General features: G+C 37.5%; 1 protein-coding gene across 1 annotated transcript in view; it reads right to left on the bottom strand.

Moving 5' to 3' along the window:
- Window positions 1–1,154: 1,154 nt before the first annotated feature.
- OPHN1 (oligophrenin 1) overlaps window positions 1,155–12,188 on the bottom strand; it is a 692,544-nt gene continuing 681,510 nt past the window's right edge. The window contains exon 25 of the mRNA XM_055565218.1: window positions 1,155–1,265. The gene's annotated coding sequence lies outside the window, so the exon portion shown is untranslated. The remainder of the gene's footprint in view (window positions 1,266–12,188) is intronic.

Below are 12,188 nucleotides of genomic sequence, written 5' to 3'. Positions count from 1 at the left end.
TTTTGTTAAGGATGTTGGATCTATATTCATGAATTTGACTGATCTGTAATCTTATTTCCCCCACCCCTTTTTTTCTACCCCTCCTCCTTCTCTTTTTTCTTTTATATTTATTTATTTTAAATTAAACAAAGATAAATATCTTTAATGACAAAAGGTACAATTCACAAAGAATATACACATCATAAAACATTAGACACTTAACAACAAAGAAAAAAGATATATAAAGCAAAAATATGAAGATATATAAGGAAAAATAAAAAATATATAATCATAGTGAGACATTAATATTTTTCTGAATATTTTTTCAAGTGCAGAAAAAATAAGAGTATATTAAATGTCATATTAATAATTTTAAAATAATAGATTTATATTTAACTTTATTAATCATATAACCTACACAACTATATTTAAAATTTTGTATCTCATACATTGTTATTAGATGTCCATAGGACATTTAGAAAAACTGGCAAAAAGATAAACTTAATAAAATTTTAAAAAGTAGAATTATTTTTTCTGTGTGATTCAGTTATAAATAGACACATATATTATATTTGAAATTATTTTGCATTATAGGTTATTACAAGATATTGAGTATAATTTCTGTGCTATACAATAAACTTTTGTTGGTTGTTGCACATCTATCTTTTTAAATTAGAAATCTAGCATTCTATTTACATTAACTCAAACAAATAGAATCAAAATTTCATAAATTTCAGTTAGGCAAAAATTCATAAGTTTTGGAGAGAACAAGATGGCAGAGGAGTAGGTGGATGTGGAGTACATCTCTCTCCATGGATACATCAGGAATACAGCTTCAGACACAGAAGTGCATGCAGAACACCAGCTGAGAGCGAACAGGAGTACCTGACCAGTGGAAAAGAATATATAGAACCACGCAAAACTCCGTAGGACAAAGGAACTAGGGGAAAAAAACAGGAGGGTTAGTAGGGCTGGACCTGCCCTCAGTTGGTGGGGGAACTGAAGCAGGGGTCCAATCCCCACATTGGGGCAATTGTCTGAGTCAGAGGAGAAACATTTAAAGCTATGAGTGAAACAGCTGATTTGGGGCAGCCTAAATGGAATGAGAATCAGACAGTCCTTGAGCCGTCATACATACCCTGGATAGGGATGCAGGTCCCCTGGAAGGTACAGCAGCTGGGATCTGGAGTTTAGGAATTATGGAGCAATCCCAGGGTGAGGGCTGCTGTTGACTGTGGAGAGACGGATCGAGGGGATGTGAGGGAGGAGATTGTGGTGGGAAACGCCTGTGGAGGAAAGCCGGGTGATACTGCTAAGTCATGCACGGGGTGGAGCCATCACAATAGCCTCTCTCTCCCCACAGGCCAGCATCAGCAGCTTAACAATAGAGAGGCTAGCCCATCAAATGCCTGATACACTGAACTACAGAATAGGACCCCACCCAAGGTGCCCCTTTAAGTGTCTGATGAGCCAATCTACAGAGTAGGACCCCAGCCAGGGGGGCCCCTCTATGTGCCTGATGCATCAAATTACAGAGAAGGACCCCAGGCAAGGGAGCCCTCTAAGTACCTGAATGGAGGGAGCTACAGAGAAAGACTGACCAAAGAGGCCTTCACCAGCTACAAGAGGCTTGAAAAAAGCCTCTGATAGGGCCCTAACTCCTGCCACGGAGGCAATTCATGTCCTTGAACACTTGACGCCACCAGAGTCCCGGCAAGCCAAGCAGCTGCACCACCTTCATGCTCAACTCTTACTGGGCCAGGGCTGCCACAGGCCAAAAAAAAGTCTTGTGTCTATGCGTGCAGGATTGCTTTTGTAGTGTGACTTTGTGCGACCCTGTAGACTGTGGCCTGCCAGCCTTCTCTGTCAGTGAGGGGGGTTCTCAAGGCAAGCATAGTGGAGCATATTGGCCAATACTGGTTGCCCTACCTTTTTCAGTTCAGTTCAGTTCAGTCACTCAGTCGTGTCCAACTCTTCGCAACCCCATGAATCGCAGCATGCCAGGCCTCCCTGTCCATCACCAACTCCTGGAGTTTACCCAAACTCATGTGCATCGAGTTGGTGATGCCAGCCAGCCATCTCATCCTCTGTCATCCCCTTCTCCTCCTGCCCCCAATCCCTCCCAGCATCAGAGTCTTTTCCAATGAGTCAACTCTTCGCATGAGCTGGCCAAAGTACTGGAGTTTCAGCTTTAGCATCAAATGAACACCCAGGACTGATCTCCCTTAGGATGGACTGGTTGGATCTCCTAGCAGTCTGTAGTCCAAGGGACTCTCAAGAGTCTTCTCCAATACCACAGTTCAAAAGCATCAATTCTTCGGCACTCAGCTTTCTTCACAGTCCAACTCTCACATCCATACATGACCACTGGAAAAGCCATAGCCAGAGCACTATATTTCCTGCTTCCCTGGCCACCAACCCCCCCCCCAGTACCTGATGCTACCAGAACCCCTACACCCCAAGCAGCTGCACCACCTCCACACCTGGCCCTCACAGGGGCAAACCCAAGTCCTCCAGGGCAACCTCAGGAGCAAATCCCAGTGGATGAAGCACATGCAGAGGTCGAAATAAAACCATAATTGGAAACCCAGGGGCAGCGTGGCTAAGGAAGAAGACCCAAAACATTCTTGCCAGCTGTACAAGGTGAAGATTAAATCCACATGATCAACTAGGCAAACTCTGCATCTATGGAATATATAAAAGGTCATTGAGAGCTCCCACAAAAGAAAACACAGTTCTGATAGTTCTGATAACTGTGTACATTGGAGGCAAGAACACACAAGAATAGGGCCAGATTAGAATCTGAGCTTCACACACAGCAAAGGTCAGCACAGTGTTGGAGGGCATTCTAGGGAGGTGAGGTTGACTGTGACTCCCAGCGAGGGAAAGGGCTCTGACAGCAGCGACTCAAGAAAAACATTTATTACTCTTATGTTTTAACTTGTTTTGTAGATTCTTTTGAATATTTTTCTTTTTCTTTCCTTTTCCCTCACTCTGTTGTAGTTGTTGATTTTATTGGCACTATGAAATCCAATTAAGTTTTTTAGCTTTTTTTTTCTCAGTCACATTTTTTGCTGTTGTTATAAACCTCTGCCTCTACATTGGGCTTTTGCAGTTCTGTGGAGTTTTCCTTTTGTTCTTTTTTCTCTTTTTTAATTTTTTAAACCTATTATTATTTTTCTACATTTATTCATTTGTTTGATTTTCCTTCTGTTATTTCCCCCTTGCAGTTAATCTTTAATGTATATAAATCTTTATCTACCTCTATTTAACTTTGTATATCTATTACTTCTTTCTTTTATTTCTTTCCTTTCCTCTTAACATATTTGTTAGTTATATTTTCATTGCTTTATTCCCCAATTGGCACCTTGCTTTAGTTCTATTTTCCTATTTGTGCTTTAGTGAGTTTTCTTCTGGTAGATATAATTTTTTCTTTCCTTTGTTAGCCAGTTAAATCTATTGTACTTTATTTTTGTTGGACTGTTTTGATTTTGCTTATGGGTGTATATGTATATGTGTATATTCAGTCACACTTTTTTATTGTCATTGTAAACTTCTGCCTCTATTTTGGGGTTTTGCAGTTCTGTGGAGTTTTCTTTCCCCCTCCCCACCTTTTTTTTTTCCTTCCTCTATTTTTTTCTTCTTTTCTCTTTTTTATAATTTTTTAATTTTTTAAACCTTTTATACTTTTTCTACATTTATTCCTTTGTATAGCTTTCCTACTGTTTTTTTCACCTTACAGTTAATCTTAATGTATATAAGTCTTCTTCATCTACCTCTATTTAACTTTGCATATCTATTCTTTCTTTCTTTCCTTTCCTATCAACATATTTGTTAGTTATGTTTTCATTGCTTTATTCCCCACTTGGCACCTTACTTTAATTTTGTTTTCCAGTTTGTGCTTTAGTTAGTTTTGTTCTTAACTCATAAGTATAATTTTTTATTTCCTTCATTCTCCAGGTCAATCTTTATTTTTGTTGGACTGTTTTGACTTTACTCATGGGTGTATATGTATATGTGGATATTCCATTATTTTAATTATTATTTGCCTGATTTTGTAACCACTATTTGTCTTGGGTTAATTTTTGGTTTCTTGTTTTCTGGATATTTGTTTTAATCTCACTTAATGCCATAACAAACCACTTGGGGAATCTTTATTCCTGACTAGAGATCAAGCTCTGAGCCTTTGGAATGGGAGCACTGACCCCAAGCCCCTAGACTACTGGAGAACTAACCCTAAGGAGTATCAAATAGTGAGAACTCACACAAAGGAAACCACTTGAACTCAAGACCCAGCATCACCCAACCACCAGTAACACCCTGTGCAGGATGCCTCATCTAAACAACAAGCAAAACAAAAATACAAACCAGATCATCAGCAGACAGGAGTACCACCTCACTCAGCCTTGCCCATCAGAGGAAAAATAAACAAACAAACAAAAACTCAGCACAAATCTCACCTTATATGAAGCTCACACAAACCACTGGACCAACCTTAGGAGGGAAGAAACCAAAAGGAAGAGAGAATTCAACGTTCTTCAAGGAAAGAATTCAACTTTCCTTGAAGCCTGGGAAAAACAGACCTCAAACTCAATAAGTTAAAAAAATAATGAAAAGGCAGAGAAATACTACACAAATGAAGGAACAAACTAGAAACACAGAAATCCAAATAAATGAAGAGGAAATAGGAAAAAGAATTCAGAATAAGGATAGTAAAGATGATCCAAAACCTTGAAAACAAAATGGATAAGATGCAAGAATCAATTAACAGAGACCTAGAAGAATTAAAGAATAAACATACAGAGATAAACAGCACAATTACTGAAATTAAAAATACTCTAGAAGGAATCAATAGCAGAATATCTGAAGCAGAAGAACGAATCGGTGAGTTGAAAGATAAAATGGTGGAAATAACTTCTGAGGAGCAGAATAAAGTAAAAAGAATGAAAAGAACTGAGGATAGTCTCAGAGACTTCTGGAACAACATCAAATGCACCAATATTCGAATTATAGGGGTCTCAGAAGAAGAAGAGAAAAAGAAAGGGTATGAGAAAATTTTTGAAGAGATAATAGTTGAAAATTTCCCAAACATGGAAAGGAAATCAGTCAATGAAGTCCAAAAGGCACAAAGAGTCCCATACAGGATAAACCGAAGGAGAAAAGTGCCAAGACACATACTAATCAAACTAACAAAGACTAAAGACAAAGACTATTAAAAGCAGCAAGGGAGAAGCAACAAGTAACGTACAATGGAAACTCCATAGTCTTCACAGCCTATCTTTCAGCAGAAACTCTGCAGGCCAGAAGGGAATGGCATGATATATTTGAAGTACTGAAAGGGAAAAATCTACAATGAAGATTACTGTACCCACCAAGGATCTCATTCAAAATTGATGGAGAAATAAAAAGCTTTTCAGATAAGCAAAAGTTGAGAATTCAGTACCACCAAACCAGTTTTACATCAAATGTTAAAGGGACTTATATAGTCATGAAATACAAGAGAAGAAAAAAGATCTACAAAATCAACTGCAAACAATTAAGAAAATGGCAATAGGAACATATATATTGATAATTACTTTAAATGTAAGTGGATTAAATGTCCAACCAAAAGAAAAAACAGGCTGAATGGATACAAAAACAAGAGCCACATATATGCTGTCTACAAAAATCCCATTTCAGACATAAAGACACATATAGACCGAAAGTGAGAGGATGGAAAAATATTTTCCATGCAAATGGGAAGCAAAAGAAAGCTGGAGTCACAATCCTTATATCAGACAAAATAGACCTTAAAATAAAGAAGATTGCAAGAGATAAGGAAGGATACTACATAATGATCAAGGGATCAACCCAAGAATAAGACATAAAAATTGCCAATATCTATGCACCCAAAATAGGAGCACCTCACTACATAAGACAACACAGACTTAAAAGGAGAAAATGATAGTAAGCAACACAATAATAGTAGGAGATTTTAACACTTCACTTAAGCCAATGGACAGATTATTAAAAACAGAAAATTAATAGTGAAACACAAGTCTTAAATGATACATTAGATGAGAGGAATCTCATTGATACCTTCAGAACATTCCATCCAAATGCAGAAGTATACACCTTGTTTTCAAGTGCACATGGAACATTCTCCAGGATAGACCACATCTTGGGTCATAAAACAAACCTCAGTAAATTTAAGAAAATTGAAATTATATCAAGCATCTTCTCTGACCACAATGCTTTGAGACTAGATATCAATTACAAGAAAAAAAAACTGTAAGAAACACAAACACATGGAGATTAAACAATACGTTTCTAAATAGCCAACAGGTTACTCAAGAAATCAAAAGAGAAATCAAAAAATTTCTAGAAACAAATGACTATGAAAACATGAAAACTCAAAACCTATGGGATGTGGCAAAAGCAGTTCCAAGAGGGAAGTTTATAGCAATATAATCCTACCTCAAGAAACAAGAAAAACATCAAATAGACAACCTAACTTTACACCTAACACAACTGGAAAAAGAAAAAAAAAAACACCAAAATTAGTAGAAGGAAAAAAATTATAAGGATCCAAGCAGAAAGAAATGAAAGAAACAATAGTAAAGATTAATAGAACTAAAAGCTGGTTCTTTGAGAAGATAAAATTGACAAATATTTGGACAGACTCATCAAGAAAAAAAGAGAGAAGAATCAAATTAAAAGATGAGAAATGTAAAAGGAAAGGTTACAAAAGGCAATGCACAAATAAAAAGGATTATAAGAGACTATTATGAACAACTACATGGCAAAAATAAATAAATAAATAACCTGGAAGAAATGGACAGATTCTTAGAAAAGTTTAATCTTCCAAGACTGAACTAGGAAGAAATAGAAACTACAGACAACCCAATTACAAGCACTGAAATTGAAGCTGTGATCAAAAATCTCCACAAAATCAAAAGCCCAGGACGAGATGGCTTCACAGGAGAATTCTATCAAACATTCAGAGAAGAGCTAATGCCTGTCCTTCTAAAACTGTTTCAAAAAATTGCAGAGGAAGAAACACTTTCAAACTCATTCTACGAGGCTACCATCACCCTGATACCAAAACCAGACAAAGACAACACAAAAAAGAAAACTACAGGCCAATATCACTGATGAACATAGATGCAAAAATCCTCAACAAAATTTTAGCAAACAGAATTCAGCAACACATCTCAAAAAGCTTATGCACCATGATCAAGTTGGTTTTATTCCAGGAATTCAGGGATTCTTCAATACATACAAAGCAATCAGTGGGATACACCTTATTAACAAATTGAAAGATAAAAATCATATGATAATCTCAATAGATGCAGAAAAAAGCCTTTGAGAAATTTCAGCACCCATTTATGATTATAACTCTTCAAAAATAGGCATAGAAGGAACCTACCTCAAAATAGTAAAGGCCATATATGACCAGCCTAGAGCAAACTTTATTCTCAATGGTGAAAAACTGAAAGCATTCCCCTTAAGATCAGAAACAAGACAATGGTGTTTACTTTCACCACTATTGTTCAACATAGTTCTGGAAGTCCTAGCTATAGCAATCAGAGAAGAAAAGGAAATAAAAGTTATTCAGATCAGAAAAAAGAAGTAAAGCTCTCACTGTTTGAAGATGACATGATACTGTATGTAGAAAACTCTAAAGATAGTATCAGAAAATTACTAGAGCTAATCAGTGAATTTAGCAAAGTTTTAGGATACAAAATCAATACACATAAATCACTTGCATTTCTGTATACTAACAATGAAAAATCAGAAAGAGCAATTAAGGAATCAATCCCATTCACCATTGCAACAAAAAGAATTAAATATCTAGGAATAAGCTTACATAAGGGGACAAAAGAATTGTACAAGGAAAATTATAAGACACTAATGAAAGAAATCAAAGATGACATAAACAGATGGAGAGATACTCCATGTTCCTGGTTAGGAAGAATCAATATTGTGAAAATGACGATACAACTAAATACAATCTACAGATTCAATGTGATCCCTATCAAAATACCAAAGGCATTTTTCACAGAACTAGAACAAAAAAACTTCACAATTCATATGGAAACGCAAAAGACCCAGACTAGCCAAAGCAGCCTTGAGAAAGAAGAATGGAGCTGGAGGAATCAACCTTCCTGACTTCAGATTATACTACAAAGCTACGGTCATCAAGACAGGATGGTACTGGCACAAAAACAGAAATATAGATAAGCTAAACAAGATAGAAACCCCAGAAATTAACCCATGCACCTATGGGTACCTTATTTTTGACAAAGGAGGCAAGAATATGCAATAGGGCAAAAACAGCCTCTTCAATAAATGGTTCTGTGAAAACTGAACAGCTACATATAAAAGAATGAAATTAGAATACTTTCTAACACCATACACAAAGATAAACTCAAAATGGATTAAAGACCTACATGTAAGGCTAGCAACTATAAAACTCTTAGAGGAAAACATAGGCAGAACACTTGATGATATAAATCAAAGCAAGATCCTCTATGACCCACCTCCTAGAGTAATGGAAATAAAAACAAAAGTAAACAAGTGGGACCTGACTAACTTACAAGCTTTTGCACAGCAAAGGAAACTATAAGCAAGATGAAAAGACAACCCTCAGAATGGGAGAAAATAATAGCAAATGAAACAACTGAGAAAGGATTAATTTCCTAGATATACAAGCAGCTCATACAACTCAATACCAGAAAAACAAACAACCCAATCAAAAAGTAGGAAAAAGACCTAAACAGACATTTCTCCATAGAAGACACACAGATGGCTAACAAACACATGAAAAGATGCTCAACACTGCTCATTATTAAAGAAATGAAAATCAAAACTACAATGAGATATTACCTCACACAGGTCAGAATGGCCATCATCAAAAAGTCTACAAATGATAAATGCTGGAGAAGATGTGGAGAAAAGGGAATGCTTTTGCACTGCCGGTGGGAATGTAAATTGATATAGCCACTAGGGAAGATGGTATGAAGATTCATTAAAAAACTACGAATAAAAGCACCATATGACCCAGCTATCCCACTGCTAGGCATATACCCTGAGGAAACCAAAATTTAAAAAGACATATGTATCCCATTGTTCTTTGCAGCACCATTAACAATAGCTAGAACATGGAAGCAACCTAGACGTCCATCAACAGATGAATGGATAAAGAAGTTGTGATACATATACATAATGGAATATTACTTGGCCATAAAAAGGAACACATTTGAGTCAGTTCTGATGAGGTGCATGAAACTAGAACCTATGATACAGAGTAAACTGTGTCAGAAAGAGAAAGATAAATATCATATTCTAACACATATATTCGGAATCTAGAAGAATGGTACTGAAGAAGTTATTTAAAGGGCAGCAGTGGAGAAACAGACATAGATAATAGATTTATGGACATGGGGAGTGGGGAGGAGAGGGTGAGATGGATGGAAAGAGTAACACGGAAACTTACATTACCATATGTAAAACAGATAGCCAGCTGGAATTTGTTGTATGGCTCAGGAAACTCAAACAGGGCTCTGTATCAACCTAGAGGGGTGGGATGGGGAGGGAGATGGGAGGGAGGTTCAAAAGGGAGGGGATATATGTATACCATGCAAAGATGGGCTTGATAAAGGACAGAAATGGTATGGACCTAACAGAAGCAGAAGATATTAAGAAGAGATGGCAAGAATACACAGAAGAACTGTACAAAAAAGATCTTCATGACCCAGATAATCACGATGGTGTGATCACTGACCTAGAGCCAGATATCCTGGAATGTGAAGTCAAGTGGGCCTTAGAAAGCATCACTATGAACAAAGCTAGTGGAGGTGATGGAATTCCAGTTGAGTTATTCCAAATCCTGAAAGATGATGCTGTGAAAGTGCTGCACTCAATATGCCAGCAAATTTGGAAAACTCAGCAGTGGCCACAGGACTGGAAAAGGTCAGTTTTCATTCCAATCCCAAAGAAAGGCAATGCCAAAGAATGCTCAAACTATCGCACAATTGCACTCATCTCACATGCTAATAAAGTAATGCTCAAAATTCTCCAAGCCAGGCTTCAGCAATATGTGAACCATGAACTTCCTGATGTTCAAGCTGGTTTTAGAAAAGGCAGAGGAACCAGAGATCAAATTGCCAATATCCACTGGATCATGGAAAAAGCAAGAGAGTTCCAGAAAAGCATCTATTTCTGCTTTATTGACTATGGCAAAGCCTTTGAATGTGTGGATCACAATAAACTGTGGACAATTCTGAAAGAGATGGGAATACCAGACCACCTGACCTGGTTCTTGAGAAAATTGTATGCAGGTCAGGAAGCAACAGTTAGAACTGGACATGGACCAACAGACTGGTTCCAAATAGGAAAAGGAGTACGTCAAGGCTGTATATTGTCACCCTGTTTATTTAACTTCTATGCAGAGTACATCATGAGAAACACTGGACTGGAAGAAACACAAGCTGGAATCAAGATTGCTGGGAAACATATCAATAACCTCAGATATGCAGATGACACCACCCTTATGGCAGAAAGTGAAGAGGAACTCAAAAGCCTCTTGATGAAAGTGAAAGTGGAGAGTGAAAACGTTGGCTTAAAGCTCAACATTCAGAAAACGAAGATCATGGCATCCGGTCCCATCACTTCATGGCAAATAGATGAGGAAACAGTGGAAACAGTGTCAGACTTTATTTCCGGGGGCTCCAAAATCACTACAGATGGTGACTGCAGCCATGAAATTAAAAGACACTTACTCCTTGGAAGGAAAGTTATGACCAACCTAGATAGCATATTCAAAAGCAGAGACATTACTTTGCCAACAAAGGTCCGTCTAGTCAAGGCTATGGTTTTTCCTGTGGTCATGTATGGATGTGAGAGTTGGACTGTGAAGAAGGCTGAGCACCGAAGAATTGATGCTTTTGAACTGTGGTGTTGGAGAAGACTCTTGAGAGTCCCTTGGACTGCAAGGAGATCCAATCAGTCCATTCTGAAGGAGATCAGCCCTGGGATTTCTTTGGAAGGAATGATGCTAAAGCTGAAAGTCCAGTACTTTGGCCACCTCATGTGAAGAGCTGACTCACTGGAAAAGACTCTGATGCTGGGAGGGATTGGGGGCAAGAGGAGAAGGGGATGACAGAGGATGAGATGGCTGGATGGCATCACTGACTCAATGGACGTGAGTCTGAGTGAACTCCGGGAGTTGGTGATAGACAGGGAGGCCTGGCGTGCTGCGATTCATGGGGTCGCAAAGAGTCGGACACGACTGAGCGACTGATCTGATCTGATCTGATCTGATGGCTGTTTCATGTTGAGGTTTGACAGAAAACAACAAAATTCTGTAAAGCAATTGTCCTTCAATTAAAAAAAAAAAATCAAAAAGAAAAAAAAAAAATCCGGTTGGCCTCAAGGTCAGATTCCCTGGGGATTTCTTGTCCCTTTGTTGACTCCTCAGGCTGGGAAGCCTGATGTGTGGTTCAGAACCTTCACAACAGTGGGATAACTTCATGGTATTATTTTCTCCAGTTTGTGGGTCACCCACCTGGCAGGTATGGGATTTTATTTTATTGTGATTGTGCCCCTCCTACTGTCTCACTGTGGCTTGTCTTTTGATGTGAGGTATCTTTATTTTGTTTTTGTAGGTTCCAGTGTCCTCTTGTCAAAGGTTATTCAACAGCTGGTGCTCTGGCAGGAGGAGATGAGTGCATATCCTTCTTCCTCACCATCTTGAACTGGATGTCTTTTTTGTTTGTTTGTTTTTCTTTTTTAATGCTTTTATCAGCTTTTGGTATTATGGTTATACTGGTCTATTAAAATGAATTGGGAAATCTTCCTTCATCTTCTATTCTCTGAAAATTGTTCATGTTATAAATTCATATTATTCATTCTTTTAATGTTTGATAGAATTCAACAGTAAAAATATATGAATGGCCTTGCAATTTTTCTTTATGAAAGAGCTATTAATGATAACTGCAATTTCTTTAATAGATGTAAAACTATTCAGATTTTCTGTTTAATGTTGAGTCAATTTTGGTAAATTTTTAAAAAAATAAATTTCTTCATTTCATTTAAATTACTGAAATTTTGGAACAGAGTTGTCTGTATTATTGTATACTAGTGTTTGTAAGAAATGTAGTGGTAATGCTGCTTTCATTGCTGATTTGTTTTCCTTGTTCAGTCTTGCTAGAGTATTATCAGTTTGT

Source organism: Bubalus kerabau, chromosome X (assembly GCF_029407905.1).
Source record: "Bubalus kerabau isolate K-KA32 ecotype Philippines breed swamp buffalo chromosome X, PCC_UOA_SB_1v2, whole genome shotgun sequence".
In the NCBI taxonomy this organism is placed as follows: domain Eukaryota; kingdom Metazoa; phylum Chordata; class Mammalia; order Artiodactyla; family Bovidae; genus Bubalus; species Bubalus kerabau.
The sequence above is the reverse complement of the archived record's forward strand: the minus strand, read 5'-3'. Positions and strand labels throughout refer to the sequence as shown.